A 17,810-nucleotide genomic window follows, 5' to 3' on the forward strand; every position below is an offset into this window, starting at 1 on the left:
CAATATGTCACCCAGACTGGAGTGCAGTGGCCGCTCCCAGCCACTGCAGCCTCGACCTGCTGGGCTCCGGCCATCCTTCCGCCTCAGCCTTCCGAGTAGCTGGAATTACAGGCATGTGCTACCACGCCCGGCTGATTTTTTGATTTATTGTAGAGATGAGGTCTCACCAAGTTGCCCAGGCGGGTCTCGAACCCGCGGGCTCAGGCAATTCACTCACCTCAGCCTCCCAAAGCACGGGATTACAGACTGAGCCACTGAGCCCGGCTATGAGACCCATTTCTAAAAAAAGCTTTTGTTTTTGTTTTTGAGTTGGAGTCTTACTCTTGTTGCCCAGGCTGGAGTGCAGTGGCACACTCACAGTCAGTGCAGTCTTGACCTGCTGGGCTCAGGTGATCCTTCTGCCTTAGCCTTCCAAGTAGCTGGAACTATAGGCAAGTGGCTAATTTTTTGATACAGGCCACCATGCTCAGCTAATGTTTTGATTTATTGTAGAGACAAGGTCTCACCAAGTTGCCCAGGCTGGTCTCAAACCCGTGGGCTCAGGCAATCCTCTCACCTCAGCCTCCCAAAGTGCTGGGATTATAGACGTGAGCCACTGTGCCCGGCTTAATTTTTTTTAAGTATGTGGAGCAACTTCTGCTCCTGGAAAGATGGAGCAGATATTTTCCCCAGTCCTCCTGCTAAATACAGTTGAAAACCCCGGACATTATATATAAAACAAACATAGGAAGACTCTGAACAAGAAGAAAGCAAGCCAGGCTCGGTGGCTCAGCCTGTAATCCCGCACCTTTAGGAGGCTGAGGTGAGTGGATTGCCTGAGCCCGCAAGTTCGAGACCCGCCTGGGCAGCAAGACCTCATCTCTACAATAAATAAAAAAATCAGCCGGGCGTGGTAGCGCACGCCTGTAGTTCCAGCTACTTGGAAGGCTGAGGCAGAAGGATTGCTGGAGCCCAGCAGGTCGAGGCTGCAGTGGCTGGGAGCGGCCACTGCACTCCAGTCTGGGTGACAGAGTGAGACTCCAACTCAAAAAAAAAAAAAAAAAAAAGAAGAAGAAGAAAGCAGACCAGTAGGGACCTCAGGACCCCAGGAATGACTCCGCAGTTAGCTGTCCAAGTTGTCTCATATATATCAGATGGGTACTGGAGAAGCCAGCAACCCCAAACTGCCAATGGGTGCAGACAAATAAAAGCCCCAATAAAGCCTGCTTTCTTTTCTCTAGTCAAAGGACCAGGAAAGGAACAGCCTAGAAAGATTAGACAATATCCCCTCTGCCCTAGATTCACCCACTCCCCCATCAGCAAAAGTCATGTGGAAAGCCTAGACGTCTACCTTTGCTAGGCTGTAATGGCAGTACTCCTTCCCCACCCCCTAGGGAGGTGTCAGAAGAGGCCTCTGTTCAAGACCTTCACCAATAATCAAGGCCACCTCTCCCAATAGTGTCAGTGGGGGGTCACATGAACAACAGTAAGGAGATACCACTTCCTCTCCTAGCTGGTGTGGTATCCGCAAAGGCCTATTAGAGAACCTGAACTCCCATCCCTGCCTAGAAGTTAGAGAGAAAGCCCTTCCAGCACCAGATGTCAACAGACAACCATAGCCCAATACCCTTCAATATGAATATACAAGGGATACCCCCCAAAACCCAGAATTTATAAAAAATGGTGTATTTATTCTTAACGTGTTTAAACTTCAGTCACCTTCAAAGTACTCTCCATCTGTATCAATACACCTGCTGAGACACTTTTTCCACAGCTCAAAACAGTTTTTGAACTCATCAGTTTTGATGCCTTTTAGTGCTTCTGCTTTTGTTTCACCTCTTCCACATTGGCAAAAAGTTTCCATCTGAGGGCTTTTTCACCTGGGGAAACAACAAAAAAGTGACTCAGACTGAGATCAGGTGACTAGAGAGGGTGGGGGATGGGGGTCATGGTGTTTTTGTTCAAAACTTCTGAACCCTCAGCAAGGTGTGGACAGGTGCACTTGGTAAATCACTCATCATGAAATGAGCAAACACATTGAAAGAATCTCAAAATGCAGCCTCTCCCAACAACAATAGCTGGTACACTGATGCCGATGGGTTCCTAGAACATTTATCTAGCAGGGAAAACCTGTACTACAAGGCGCCAGCCCTCCAAAAGATAATTCCAGTATTTTTGGTGTCCTTCTGTAGATACAAAAATCTTTAATATTAAGAAATACAATTCAGCAATATATAAGAAGAATTATTCACCATGACCAGGTAGGGATTATTCCAGGGATATAAGGCTGATTCAATATTCGAAAATCAGTGTTCAAAATCCACCCTGTTAGGCCGGGTGCAGTGGCTCACACCTGTAATCACAGCACTTTGAGAGGCAGAGGCAAGAAGATTGCCTGAGCCCAGGGGTTCGAGACCAGCCTGGGCAACTTGGTGAGACCTTGTCTCTACAATAAAGAAAAAAAAAATTAGCAGGGCATGGTGGTGTGTGCCTGTAGTTCCGGCTACTTGGAAGGCTGAGGCGGAAGGATCACTTGAACCCAGCAGGCCAAGACTGAGGTGGCTGTGAGTGTGCCACTGCACTCCAGCTTGAGCAACAGAGTGAGACTCTGCCTCAAAAAAAAAAAAAAAAATCCACCCTGTTAACAGGCTAAAGAAAAATTCAATTGATGCAGAGAAAGCACTTGACAAAAATTCAACACCCATTCTTAGTAAAAACTCTGAGAAAACTAGGAATGGGCTGGGCACGGTGGCTCAAGCCTTTAATCCCAGCACTTCGGGAGGCCGAGGTGAGAGGCCTGCCTGATCCCACGGATTCAAAGCCAGCCTGGGCAACTTGACGAGACCTCATCTCTACAGTAAATAAAAAAAATTAGCCACACCTGTAGTTCCAGCTACTTGGAAGGCTGAGGCGAAAGAATCGCCTGAGCCCAGCAGATCAAGGCTGCAGTGGCTGTGAGCATGCCACTGCACTCCAACTTGGGCAATAGAGTGAGACTCCAACTCAAAAAAAAAAAAACAAGCTAGGAATGGAGGGCAACTTTCTCAATTTGATAAAGAGTATCTACAAAAACCCTACAGCAAACACCATACTGAATAGTGAATGACTGAATGCTTTCCCTCAAGATCGAACCCAAGGCAAACATGTCCACTCTCACCAATCTTATTCAACATAGTGCTAGAAGTTATTGTCTGTGTAATATGAATAGAAAAATAATAAAAACTATACAGATTGAAAAGGAAGAAATAAGACTGTGCTTATTTGTAGATGAGATGATGGTCTCAGTAGAAAATTCAAGGAATCTACGAAAAAAATACTCCTAGAACTAATAAGTGAGTTCAGCAAGGTCACAGAATATAAGAGCAAAATACAAAATTCAATCATATTTCTATATTTTAGCAATGACTATATGGACACCAAAATTAGACATGTAATGCCATTTATAATCATAGGAAAAAAGATAAATACTTAGGTACAAACCTAATAAAACATGTACAAGACTCACAGTGAAAAGTGTCAAATGCTCTTGAAAGAAATCAAAAAAAGTTCTAAATAAATGGAGAGACATATTTTGTTCATGACTTCAAAGACTCATCACAGTAAGAATGTCAATTCTTTCTAAATTAATTTACAAGTTTAGTGCAATTCCTACCCAAATCCCAGCACGATTTTTTGTAGATAAAAGACAAGATTTATTTAAAATGTATGGTGAAAGACAGAAGAACTGGAACAGCTAAAACAATTTTTAAAAAGAAGAATAAAAACTGAGCATGGTGGTGGTTCACACCTATAATCCCAGTGCATTGGGAGGCTGAGGTGGGAGCATCACTTGAGGCCAGGAGTTCAAGACGAGGATGGGCAACACAGTAAGACCCTCTCTCTACAAAATAAAAGTAGAAGCAAAAAATTAGCTGGGCATGGTGGTGCATGCCTGTAGTCCCAGCTCCTCAGGAGGCTGATATGGGAAGATTCCTTGAACCCAGGAGTATGAGGCTGTAGTGAGCTATGATCATGCCACTGCACTCCAGCCTGGATGACAGAGCAAGACCCTGTCTGTATTAAAAAATAAAATAAAATAAAAATAAAAGAAGAATAACATAGAAGGAATCACTGCTCAATTTCAAGAATTATAATATAGCTCTAATAATTAAGACTATGTAGTACTGGCTGATGGAAAGACATACAGATCAGTGAAACAGAATAGATAATGCAGAAATAACCCAATGCAACTTAGTAGAGGAAGGATAGTCTTTTCAACATTCGTAAGCAAAAACCAAAAAGCAACTCTACAGAAATTAGCTTTCTGTAACCTAATACATCCTGCCCAGAAACAGAAGTTCCTGGTCTGCCCAGCATACTGTTTTTAGTAAACATGGTTTGAAATGAAATCTTGAATCTGTTTTCTTACTTTCCACAAAATAAGAGGGTATACATAAATATAGGCCTATAATAAAATAGGCCAGGCATGGTGGCAAGGCAGATGGAATGGCTCACGCCCATCTTACTCTGTCGCCCAGGCTGGGGTGTAATGGAGGAACAAAGCCATCACAGCCTCGACCTGCTGGGCTCAGGCAATCCTTCTACCTCAGTCTTTCAAGTAGCTGGAACTACAGGCATAAGCCAGCACACCTGACTAACTTTTTGATTTATTGTAGAGACAAGGTCTTGCTATGTTGCCCAACCTGGTCTCAAACCCCTGGGATCAGGCAACCCGCTCACCTCTGCCTGCCAAAGTGCTAGGATTACAGGTGTGAGCCACTGCACCTGGCCACATTATTCTTCATAATGTGAGTTAGCCTCACCCATCCGTTGAAGGCCTTTAGGGAAAAGACTGAGGGCACCTGAGGAAGAAGGAATTCTGCTTCTAGATTGTCTTCAGACTTGAGCTGCAACATTAGCTCTTCCCTGGGTATCCAGCCTGCTGGTCTGTCCTACATTTCTGACTTGTCAGTCCCCACCATTGGATGAACCAATTCCTTAAACTCTCTCTCTGTTCTCTACACACACACACACACACACACACACACACACACACACACACACACACACACACACTATTGGTTCTTTATTTTTTTTCTGGAAAACTCTAACTAGTACAAAAGTCTTCCATAGAGAGACAGACATTCTTGAATGCTGTTGGGGAAAAAAAATCAAATAAAAATATAAAAGTGGATATTAAAAAAGGAGGTTGGGCACAGTGGCTCAAGCCTATAATCCCAGCACTATACGCTCAAGCCTATAATTCCAGCTATTTGGAAGGCTGAGGCAGAAGAATCGCCTGATCCCAGCAGATCGAGGTTGTGCTGTCCGTGAGCATGCCACTGCGCTCCAGCCCAGGGGACAGATTGAGACTCTGACTCATAAAACAAAAACCAAACAAACAAAAAAAAAACCTAAACCTCATTCCTTATGCAAAAATTAGCCTAATTGAATCAAAACTGACTTATATAAAAAAGAAAAACATTAACTCAAAATGGAGCACAGGTTTAAACGTAAAATCTAAAAGTATAAAATGGCTAGAAAATAACATAGGAGAAAATCCTCAGGGCCTGGGGTTGGGGGAAGAGTTCTTAGACATGACACCCAAATCGGGAGCCATAAAAGAAAAAAAATTGATAAATTGGACTTAAGCAAAATTAAAAACTTTTGCTCTGTGAAAGACCTTGTTAAGAGAATGAAAAGACCCCCTTTGCCCAGCTGCTGCCAAGATGCTCTGTCCTTCGGAAGGAGCTAAGGCCGCGTTGGGGTGAGGCCCTGACCATCTGGCGACTAGCACCTCACCAGGCTGCTTCATCCCGCACTCGCCGTGCCATGGCCTCCTGTCCGAGCTTGCCTGCATCTACTTGGCCTTCATCCTGCACAACAATGAGGTGACCTTCATGAAGGATAAGATCAACGCCCTCATTAAGGCTGCTGGTGTGACTGTGGAGCCTTTCTGGCCTGGCTTGTTTGCAAAGGCATCTGCTGGTGGGGACTGGCAGGCCCGCACCTGCAGCTGGATGCCACCCCCAACTGCTGCCCTAGCCAAGGAAAAGAAAGTGGAAGCAAAGAAGGAAGACTCTGAGGAGTCTGATGATGACATGGGCTCTGGTCTGTTTGACTAAACCTTTTATAATGTGTTCAATAAACAGCCGAACTCTGAAAAAAGAAAGAGAATGAAAAGACAAGCTACAGACTGGGAGAAAATATTTGCCAACCATATATTTGATAAAGAACATATCTAGAATATGTAAAGAACATTCAAAATTCAGTAGTTGTTTCTATTTGCTAAACCCCAGATAATCCAATTAGAAACTGGGCAAAAAACTTGAAGAGGATATACAGAAGGCAAAATACACATGAAAAAATTTACACATCACTAGCCATTAAGAAAATGTAAATTAGTCAGGCTAGGTGGCCCCCAGGTTCAAGACCCGCCTGGGCAACTTGGCGAGAACTCATCTCTACAATAAATAAAAAATTAGCCAGGCATGGTAGCGCACGCCTGTAGTTCCAGCTACTTGGAAGGCTGAGGCAGAAGGATCACTAGAGCCCAGCAGGTTGAGGCTGTGGTGGCCGGGAGCGTGCCACTGCACTCTAGTCTGGGTGACAGAGTGAGACTCCAACTCAGAAAAAAAAAAAGAAAAGAAAATATAAATTAAGACCACAATGAGATAGTACTACCCACGTGTAAGAAAAGCTAAAATAAAAATAGTGACAATACCAAATGCTGGTACAGGTGTGGAGAAACAGAAGCTTTTGTACATTGCTGTTGAAATTTGATAGGGTTTTTAGGGGGATGGGAGAGGAGATTGTAGTTAAAACAAGTCATCATGTGAACTCCATAAACAAAGTTGCAACGGCCCAAAAAGCTAACATTGCTCTAACAGCGTCCTTTACTAATTTTTTTACTGCCAATATCTGCTTTCTCAAGACCGCATCCCAAGGCTGTGTGACTGACAACATCCTAGTACTGACTCATCCTGGTTCTAACTGTCAATGTTTGCTTTCCTATGACTGCATTTCAGAGACAAGTGTGTAACAACATCCCTGATAGTGACTGGTTTAGTGCGGACATCTACACTTCAAGGTCATGGGACCAGCAGCCTGTAACTGTGCCAACATCTGCATTTCAAGGCCGGGCGACTGACAGCTCAAACTCCCTAAACTACTTCTTGGAGCCCAGTAAGCCTCCACTGGGGTTTATAAGGGGACTGCAAGAGAACAAAGCTGCTGGTTCATCTTCAGGGCCTACCTTTCTTTCCTTTCCCTCTAATAAATTTTCTTTAATCACTCAGCTCGTCCTCTCTTTCTCCACACTCACTTTACAGAATTTAAAATGGACCAGCCACTCTATAAACTAGTTTGGTATTTTCTTAAAAAAACTAGATAGGTCCTTTCCATAGAAGTCAGAAGTTGTGCTCCTTGGCATTTATCCCAGGTAAATAAAAACTCATGTCCATACAAAAACCTATACAGGATTGTTAATAGCAGATTGATTTGTTTTTTTGGTTGTTTTTTTTTTTTTGAGTTGGAGTCTCACTCTGTCACCCAGACTGGAGTGCAGTGGCTGCTCCCGGCCACCGCAGCCTCGACCTGCTGGGCTCTGGAGATCCTTCTGCCTCAGCCTTCCAAATAGCTGGAACTACAGGTACACACTACCACGCCCGGCTAATTTTTTTGATTTATTGTAGAGATGAGGTCTCACCAAGTTGCCCAGGCGGGTCTCAAACCCACAGGCTCAGGCCATCCACTCACCTCCGCCTCCCAAAGTGTGGGATTACGGGCTGAGCCACCGAGCCCGGCAGCAGATTGATTTGTAATAGCTAAATCTTGGAAACAACTAAGATATGGGTGGTTAAACAAACTGTGGTGTGTCCATATCATGTGTAGCGGGCTGTGTGGAGGCTCCAAAAAGACATATCCTAACTCTTGGACCTGTGAATGTGAACTTATTTGGAAAAAAAGATCTTTTCTTTTTTTTGAGTTAGAATCTCACTCTGCTGCCCAGGCTAGAGTGCAATGGCATGCTCACAGCCCCTACAGCCTCGACCTGCTGGGCTCAGATGATCCTTCTGCTTCAGCCTTCCAAGTAGCTGGAACCACAGGGGCACGTCACCACACCTGGCCAATTTTTTGATTTATTGTAGAGACGAGATCTTGCCAAGTTGCCCAGGCTGGTCTCGAACCCATGGGCTCAGGCAATTCTCTAACCTCGGCCTCCCAAAGTGTTGGGATTACAGTCGTGAGCTACCTTGCCTGGTGATTGTTTCAAATAGATGTGATTAAATTAAGGATATTGACATGAGATTGTCCTAGATTATCTGGGTGGACCCTAAATCCAAAGACAAGTGTCCTTATAAGAGACAGGAAAGGAGAAGACACAGACACCATGAAGGTGGCCATGTCAAGGCAAAAGCGGTGATTGGAGTGATGTTCCTACAAGCCAAGGAACAACTGGAGCCAGTAGGAACTGGAGCAGGGAAAGAAGCATCCTCCCCTAGGGCCTTCAAAAGGAGTGTGGCCATGCTGACACCTTGATTTCAGACTTCTGGCCTCCAGAACAAGAAAAGAATTCATGTCTGGCATTTTAAGCCACCAAGTTTGTGGTAATTTGTGATGGCAGTTCTAGGAAATTAATATACCATGGAATAATATTCAGCAATAAAAAGTACAGTGCGTGCCACTGCACTCCAGCCTGGGCAAAGGAGTGAGTCCAATCCCCCCAAAGAACCCCAAAACAACAAAAACATACCAGTTGTCAGCCTGAGTTTTTCTAGACCAAATACTGGAATATTCTACCTTTTGCTACCCAGAATGAACATGATGATATATTTCTGGGCACTTCAATGCAAGGATTCCATTCATCCCCAGCACCTGATATGGAAGAGAAGTAGGTCAATGTTTACCAAATGAAGGTATGCAGAGGTACATTGGAGAGGAGCTACTCTGACCTCCAGCCTAATGGAATAATTTGTGTGTGTGTATGTGTGTGTGTGTGTGTGTGTGTGTGTGTCTGTGGCTCAGGCTAGAGTGCAATGGCACAATCACGGCTACCACAGTCTTAACCTGCTAGGCTCAGACGATCCTTCCTCCTCAGCATTCCGATAGTTGGGACTACAGGTGGGCCCTACCATGCCTGGCTTATTTTTTGATTTATTGTAGAGATGAGGTCTCACCAAGTTGCCCATCTGGTCCAGAACTCCTGGACACAGGCAATACTCTCGCTTCTACCTCCCAAAGTACTGGGATTATAGGCATAAACCACTGCACCTGACCGAATGGAATCATTATAATGCCTCTTGCTAACATCTGGAGCCATTCCCTCCTTTTGTGATTCAAGGAGTATGCACATAAAACCAGCCAACCTTAGGTTATACCCTTGCCATCCTAGAGAGTAAATGCTCCAGGACATCAGAGAAGAAGTCTGGACAAGGGCAATTATTCCTTGTTTCATGTGGATTAGTTCTCTTCTATCTTGTTTCTCTAGAAGATTGTGAGCTGGAGGACAGGAACTTTTATGTGTCTCAGTCCTTATAGTCCACAGAACTCAGCAGTCAGTCAAGAATGTTTTACCACTGATGAACTGTAATGCCATATGTTCCAGGGAATACATAACTATTTATATATGAAGAGGAAGTCATATATATATATATTTTTTTTTGAGTTGGAGTCTCACTCGGTCGCCCAGACTGGAGTGCAGTGGCCGCTCCCGGCCACCGCAGCCTCGACCTGCTGGGCTCCAGCGATCCTTCCGCCTCAGCCTTCCAAGTAGCCAGAACTACAGGCATGCACTACCATGCCCGGCTGATTTTTTGATTTATTGTAGAGATGAGGTCTCGCTGCCCAGGCGGGTCTCGAACCCGCGGGCTCAGGCAATCCACTCACCTCAGCCTCCCAAAGGCGCGGGATTATGGCTGAGCCACTGAGCCCGGCTGGAAGTCATATTTAAGAAGACATTGTTTGGCATGCTGAAAGTGATGGGTAAAATATTTAAGTGGGAGCCTTTCCATCACTGACTACTCTACTTAGCGTCAGACCAATTTACCATTTAGAGTAGCCAAAGACCACTTCTAGGAATAGAGCCCAAAGAAATAATAGCACACATACATAAAAATATGTGTAGAGAACAAAACAAAAATAAGTCTTAGCCAGGCACAGTGGCTCATGCCTGTAATCCCAGCACTTTGGGGGGCAGAGGTGAAAGAATTGCCCAAATCCAGGGGTTTGAGACAAGCCTGGGCAACTAGGTGAGACCTCGTCTCTACAATAAATTTTAAAAATAGCTGGGCATGGTGGCGCACCTCTGTATGTAGTTCCAGCTACATGGAAGATTGAGGTGGAAGGATTGCCTGAATTCAGCAGGTCGAGGCTGTAGTGGCTGTGGTCTGCACTCCAACCTGGGCGACAGAGTGAGACCCTGATTCAAAAAAAAAAGTCTTGGTCCAAAACCAAAATGCATTTGGAAGATTTGTTGCAGCATTGCTTGAATTTAATAAATTGGAAAAATTTAAAAGTCAAAGAGGAAATAGTTAACTAGATTATGGCATACCTCAAATATGCTAAGTAGCCATACAAAATAAGAGACAGACCTTGAAAAAGTTCTGTGATACATGAAATGAAAATTCAAGTTTAGCGTTCATGTATATTACAGAAGTATATATGTATATGTATAACATATATATACATATTTCCTGTAAAAATGAAATTATCTATATAAATATATTTATAGGAACATAAGTAAAAGTCCAGAAGAATACACACTAACATGTTTGCAGTAATCACTTTTAGGATCTGGGGTTAGAAAGGCAAATTTTTACTTCTTACTTTAATTTTTTGGTGATAATTTTTAAAATTATTTGTTTTAAATATATGGGGTACAATTCAGAATTAGGTATACAAATGTTCAATATGCAGGTACCCTTGTTGATGAGGCGTGCCCCCCTCCCCTAGCAGTTTCCCACTACTGCCAATCCCTTTCTTACAGTATTACCATAGTTGTATAAGGTCCGCTTATGAGTGAGAACATGTGATACTTGGTTCCTTCTGTGATAGAGCACTCAGTATTATAGCCTCTAAGTCCATTCAAGTTGCTGCGAAGTTCATACTTTTGCCCTTCTTTGTGGCTGCATAATATTCCATTGTGTATATGTACCACATTTCTTTTATCCAGTCTTCTTTTGATGGGTAGCACAGTTGGTTCCATGTTTTTGCTATTGTAAAAAAAAATGCTGCAATAAACATGCGTGTGCAGGTGTCTTTTTCATAGAGTGATTTGAGTCCCTCCAGGTATATTCCCAAGTAGGGGGATTGCAAGGTCGTATGGGAGGCCAATTTTCCACAGAGGCTGAACTAGTTTACACTCCCACCAAGAGTATAGAAATGTTCCCTTTTCTCCAAATCTTCTCTAGCATCTGTTGTTTTTTGAGTTATTGATGATGGCCATTCTGACTAGAGTTAGGTGATATCTCAGTGTGGTTTTATTTTATTTTATTTTATTTTTGAGTTGGAGTCTCACTCTGTCACCCAGACTGGAGTGCAGTGGCCACTCCTGGCCACCGCAGCCTCGACCTGCTGGGCTCCGGCGATCCTTCCGCCTCAGCCTTCCAAGTAGCTGGAACTACAGACGCACGCTACCATGCACGGCTAAGTTTTGATTTATTGTGGAGATGAGGTCTCACCAAGTTGCCTAGGCGGGTCTCGAACCCGCGGGCTCAGGCAATCCACTCACCTCAGCCTCCCAAGGCGAGGGATTACAGGCTGAGCCACCAAGCCCGGCTTCAGTGTGGTTTTAATTTGCATTTCTTTGATGACTAGCAAGGCTGAGCAGTTTTTCATGTATCTGTTGGCTGCTTGTATGTCTTTTGAGAAGTGTCTATTCATATCTTTTGCCCACTTTGTAATGGAGCTGTTTGTTTTTTTCTTTTCAGCACATTCGAGTTCCTTGTAGATCTAGATGTTAGGCCTTTGTCAGATATACAGTTTGCAAATACTTTTTTTTCCCAGTCTGTGGACTGTGTCCCTGCTCTCTCAATGGTTTCTTTGGCTTTGCAGAAGCTTGTCAGTTTGATGATGTCCCACTTGTCTATCCTATCTCTTATGGCATGGGCACTTGGGGTTTTGATCAGGAATTGGTTGCCAGTTCCAATTTCCATAAGGGTGTATCCTGCATTTTCTAAGGTTCTTATAGTTTGAGGTTTTACGTTTAGGTCTTTGATCCATTTAGAGTTGATTTTTGTGTATGGTGATAGGTAGGGGACTGTTTTAATCTTCTGCCTGTGGTCAGCCAGTTTTCTCAGCACCATTTACTGAATAAGTTCTCCTCTCCCCAGTGGTTGATGATGGAGGCTGTGCTAAAATTTTTTTAAAACAACTCTTTTTCTTCATTTGAGTTGGGTCTCTCACTCTGCTGCCCAGGCTGGAGTGCAGTAGCAGGATCACAGCTTACCACAACCTTGACTTCCTGAGCTCAGGCAATCCTCCCATCTCAGACTCCTGAGTGGCTGGGACTACACACACACAAACATGTCCAGTTAATTTTTTTTTAATTGGGGGGTCTCACTCTATTGCCCAGGCTGGAGTGCAGTGGCATTCTCAAGGCCACTGCAGCCTCCGCCTGCTGTGCTCAGGTGATCCTTCCACTTCAGCCTTTCAAGTAGCTGGAACTACATGCACTCACCACCACACCCGGTTAATTAATTTTTTTGATTTACTGTAGAGATGAGGTCTCGCCAGGTTGCCCAGGCTGTTCTTGAACCTGTGGACTCAGGCAATCCTCTTACCTTGGCCTTCCAAAGTGCTGGAATTATAAACATGAGCCACTGCGCCCAGCCTAATTTTTTTTTTTTTTTTTGTAGAGACAGGGGTCTCACTATGTTGCCCAAGTTAGTCTCGAAATCCTGGCCTCAAGTGGTTCTCCTGCCTCAAGTTCCCAAAGTGATGGAATTACAGGTGTCAATCACTGTGTCTGGCCAAAAGAAACAACTCTTAAACCCAACTGGGCATGGTGGCTCTTGCCTGTAAACCTAACCCTTTGGGAAGCTGAGGTAGGAAGATCTTACAATTTTTTTTCTTTAATTAGCCAGGCACAGTGGCATGTACCTGTTGTCCTAGTTACTCGAAAGGCTGAGGCAGGAGGATTACCTGAGCCCAGGAGTTCAAGGCTACAGTGAGTCGTGATTGTGCCACTGCACTACAGCATGGGTGACAGAGCAAGACCCTGATCTAAAAAAAGAAAAAAAAAAAGAGAGACAAGCTGTTAAACCCATGAAAAATGCTCATTCTCACTCATAATAAAAGCAATATAAGTCGGGTGTGGTGGCTTAAGCCTGTAATCCCCAAAAACAAGCCAGGCATGGCAACACACACCTGTAGTTCCAACTACTTGGAAGGCTGAGGTGGAAGAATTGCCTGAGCCCAGCAGGTCAAGGCTGCGGTGGCCGTGAGCATACCACTGCACTCCATCCTGGGTGACAGAGTGAAACTCCAAGTCAAAAAAAAAACAACAATATGAATTAAAACTGGACTGGCATTTCATTTTTCATTCATTAGACTGTCAAAGATAAAAAAATTTTGATAATATTGTTTTGGCCAGAGTATGGTAAACATATCTCACACATTTTAGGAGGGAGTATAAATTGCTTCAACCTCAGTAGTAGACAATTTGGCAATATCGATGAAAATTATAAATGCATGAACCTTTTGTCTCAGAAATTTAACTTCTAGGAATTTATGTTTCAGATTTTGCATATCTGTGAGAATTGATCTGTATGCAAAGTTATTCATGGCAACAACAGCTAGGAAGAGATTGAAAATCACCTAAATGTCCATTAGTAGGGCACTGGTAGACTAATTATGATATATTCATACAATGAAATAGTACACAGTTATTTATAAAAAAATAAAGAAGTCCTTTATGTGTTTTTCTCTGAATTGATTATTGTGATCAAGAAGTGCAATGTCTGGCTGAGCTCTGGGAGGACTCAGGTCCTTGGATCAGAGTCAGTAGCCGATGGGCATCATGGACAGATCTAAAGAAAACTGCATTTCAGAGCCTATTAAGGCTATGGTTCCACTTAAAGGTCCAAAACGTGTTCCTGTGACTCAGCAACTTCCTTGTCAGAATCCGTTACCTGCCATCAATGGCTAGGCTCAGCGAGTCTTGTGTCCTTCAAATTCCTCCCAGCATGTTCCTTCGCAATCACAAAAACTTATGTCCAGTCAGAAGCTGGACCAGAAGCAGAGGCAATTGCAGGTAACTGGTGTGCCTCATCCTGTCTCCAAGCCACAGAGCAACACCCAAAAGAGCAAGCAGCGCCAGCCATCAGCAGCTGGAAATAATCCTAAGGAGGAACTGATATCAAAACAGAAAAATGAAGAATCAAAAAAGAGGCAATGGGCTTTGGAAGATCTTGAAATTGGTCGCTAGCTGGGTAAAGAAAGGTTTGGTAATGTTTATTTGGCGAGAGAGAGGTTGCCTCTGGCTCTTTTTTTTTTTTTTTTTTTTTTGAGCTGGAGTCTCACTCTGTCGCCCAGACTGGAGTGCAGTGGCCGCTCCCGGCCACCGCAGCCTCGACCTGCTGGGCTCCGGCGATCCTTCCGCCTCAGCCTTCCAAGTGGCCGGAATTACAGGCATGCACTACCACGCCCGGCTGATTTTTTGATTTATTGTAGAGATGAGGTCTTCCTGCCCAGGTGGGTCTCGAACCCGCGGGCTCAGGCAATCCACTCATCTCAGCCTCCCCAAGGCGCGGGATTACAGGCTGAGCCACCAAGCCCGGCTTGCCTCTGGCTCTTAAAGTGCTGTTTAAAGTTCAGCTGGAGAAAGCTGGAGTGGAGCATCAGCTCAGAAGAGGTAGAAATATAGTCCTACCTTCGGCATCTTAATATTTTCAGACTGTATAGTTATTTTCATGATGCCTATTTCCCAGAGTTTACCTAATTCTAGCATATGCGCCACTTGGAACAGTCTATAGAGAACTTCAAAAACTTTCAAAATTTGATTAGTGGAGAACAGCTGCTTATATCACAGAATTGGCAAATGCCCTGTCCTACTGTCATTCAAAGAGAGTCATTCATAGAGGCATTAAGCCAGAGAACCTGCTTCTTGGATCAGCTGGAGAGCTGAAGATTGCAGATTTTGGGTGTCAGTACATGCTCCATCCTCAAGGAGAACCACTCTCTGTGGCACCCTGGACTACCTGCCCCCCGAGATGTCTGAATGTTGGACGCATGATGAGAAAGTAGATCTCTGGCGCCTGGGTGTTCTCTGCTATGAGTTTTTAGTTGGGAATCCTCCCTCTGAAGCAAGCATAAACCCAGAAACCTACAGAAGAATATCACGAATTGAATTCACATTCCCTGACTTTGTCACAGAGGGAGCCAGGACCTCATTTTGAGACTCCTGAAACACACTCCAAGCCAGAGGCTAACACTAAGAGCAGTACCTGAACACCCCTGGATCACAGCCAATTCATCAAAACCATCAAATTGCCAAAACAAAGAATCAGCCAGTGAACAGTCTTAGGAATCGTGCAGGGGGAGAAATCCTTGAGCCAGGGCTGCTGTATAATGTCAGGAACACACTGCTGAAATTTATTTCATTGTTGACTGCTGCACTCAACCTAGAGAACCACAAGAAATGTATTACTGAGCAGGCAGTGCTTCAACCTCCCTATTCAGAAAGCTCCATGTCAATAAGCATGACACTGTGAAATAACCACAGGAATCGTGCTGCTTTTACTGGTTTGTTATCTGGAGGCAAGTTTTGACGGCAGTACCCTGCAGCCCGGGCCAGGCATGGTGTTCTTGCAGGAGACAAATTTAGAGTCTGGTTGTAGGGAAAGTGACCACTTTGCCCTGACTTGGTCAGTTAACGAGCTGTGCAATACCCTTGAATTACCTGAGTGTGTAACTTATTGGGTGGTCAAGACCGGTGAAGCTGTTGGAATGAATATATGATTCTTTAAATGTTAAAATAAAGTTCTTTGTGTAGACTTCTATTTTTTCTCCTGTGGCATCCCTTAGGAGAGTTCTTGGTCTGTCTCACACCCATTAGGCCTGGTTGGTTTTCCAGTCCTCCTTAATTGGTTTTCTCTTGTATGCGACTCTGTAAAATAGGTATACATGCTCTACTTCCTGGATTTGCTTGGGGTACAGGATACAAAGCTGTTAAGAGCTTGTTTTGTTTTGTTTTTTTGAGTTGGAGTCTCACTCTGTCACCCAGGTTGGGGAGCAATGGCACACTCGCAGCTTCGACCTGCTGGGCTCCTTCTGCCTCAGCCTTCCAAGTAGCTGGAACTACAAGCGCGCGCTATCATGCCTGGTTAATTTTGATTTATTATAGAGATGAGGTCTCACCAAGTTGCCCAGGCGGGTCTTGAACCCGCGGTCTCAGGCAATCCACTCACCTCAGCCTTCCAAATGCGCGGGATTACAAGCTGAGCCACCGAGCCCGGCTAAGAGAGCTTGTTTTTTATTACACTGGAGTCATGGCATGTATGTAAACTTCAAATATACAAATAAATACATATGTCTAAAAAAAAAAAAATATATGCAACTTCTTGATTGGCTTAGGCTTAGTTTAAAAGATCCCTCCCATTGGGCTGAGAAAGAAGCCCTGAGCTTGGACATTTGATAAGACATCTCAGCCTTTGTCTGTTTCCTACAATCACATTTTAGTTTGGTTTAGTTTCAAGTACTTGGTCCCCGTCTTATATTTTTTTCTTCCAACACCAAAATTAAAGATTTATTACCCAAGATAGGATAGTCTGTCCTTTGAAGCTGTTGGTCACCCTCCCCACTCTGGCCAAGATCCTGCACTGAGAATGTTTGTCCTTAAGGGTGATATCTCTTGCCTGCTCAGTGTCCATGACTAGGTTTAGAGAGAAGAGTCGGTGCCCTTGACGTGCAGTTCGTGCTGCTGGCACAGGTCACCTGGCTAACTCCTCAACCACTGCTTTGTGCATCTTGTCCTTGAGGTAGATACCTTTCTGCCATTCAGACTTGAGTTTCAGTCACTCATAGTATGGGACATCCATCACCAGGAAGCCTACAGCCAATACTTGTCCCTGGGCCAGGACAAAGCAATCCAGCCAGTCTTTTTTTTGTTTTTTTTTTAAGTCAGAGTCTCACTCTGTCACCCAGGTTGGGGAGCAGTGGCACACTCGCAATTACTGCAGCCTTGACCTTCTGGGGTCAGGTGATCCTTCTGCCTCAGCCTTCCAAGTAGCTGGAACATAGGTGCGTGCCACCACACTTGGCTAATGTTTTGATTTATTATAGAGATGAGGTCTTGCCAAATTGCCTGGGCTGTTCTTGAACCCCTGGACTCAGGCAATCCTCTTGCCTCAGCCTCCCAAAGTGCTGGGATTATAGGCGTGAGCCACCATGCCCAGCTCCAGTCAGTCTTAACTTCTGTTGTTGAAACTGGGGAAATCCCACCATAGTTAAGCTAGCCTCTTAGGTCCTTGGAGGAGCGACTGGTTCCTAGCTGGCTGGTGAGGTGCCACAAAGTCCCTCACGGGCAGAAACCAGCCATCAGTGTCCAGCAGCATCTCAGCATCCATCACCCAGCCGTAATGCATGGTCACCTCAAGGCTGCCCCTGTCGGTGCTCCCAAGAATCCCCCTCAGAGTCTTCTGACACTCCTTCTGCAAGGGGATTACCTTCTAGTCAAGGGCTAAGGGCCTGGGGGACACAGCCAAGACTGGTCAAAGGGGACCCGTGTACTCAAGGTGCTCCATCTGGGCAGTGGTGTCGCTGTGGAGTAGCTTCTTTTATTTTATTTATTTATTTATTTTGAGTTGGAGTCTCACTCCGTCGCCCAGACTGGAGTGCAGTGGCACACTCCC

The 17,810-nt window shown here is 44.5% G+C and overlaps 2 pseudogenes; both read left to right on the forward strand.

The window, feature by feature from the left end:
* The window catches only part of LOC110596220, an 8,005-nt pseudogene extending 1,922 nt beyond the window's left edge, over positions 1 to 6,083 (forward strand).
* A 7,895-nt stretch (positions 6,084 to 13,978) lies between these two features.
* On the forward strand, positions 13,979 to 15,484 carry LOC103266781 (annotated as a pseudogene).
* The last annotated feature ends 2,326 nt before the right edge of the window (positions 15,485 to 17,810 follow it).

Source organism: Carlito syrichta, unplaced genomic scaffold, assembly GCF_000164805.1.
Source record: "Carlito syrichta isolate Samal-C Ts95f unplaced genomic scaffold, Tarsius_syrichta-2.0.1 Scaffold307331, whole genome shotgun sequence".
Taxonomy (NCBI): Eukaryota; Metazoa; Chordata; class Mammalia; order Primates; family Tarsiidae; genus Carlito; species Carlito syrichta.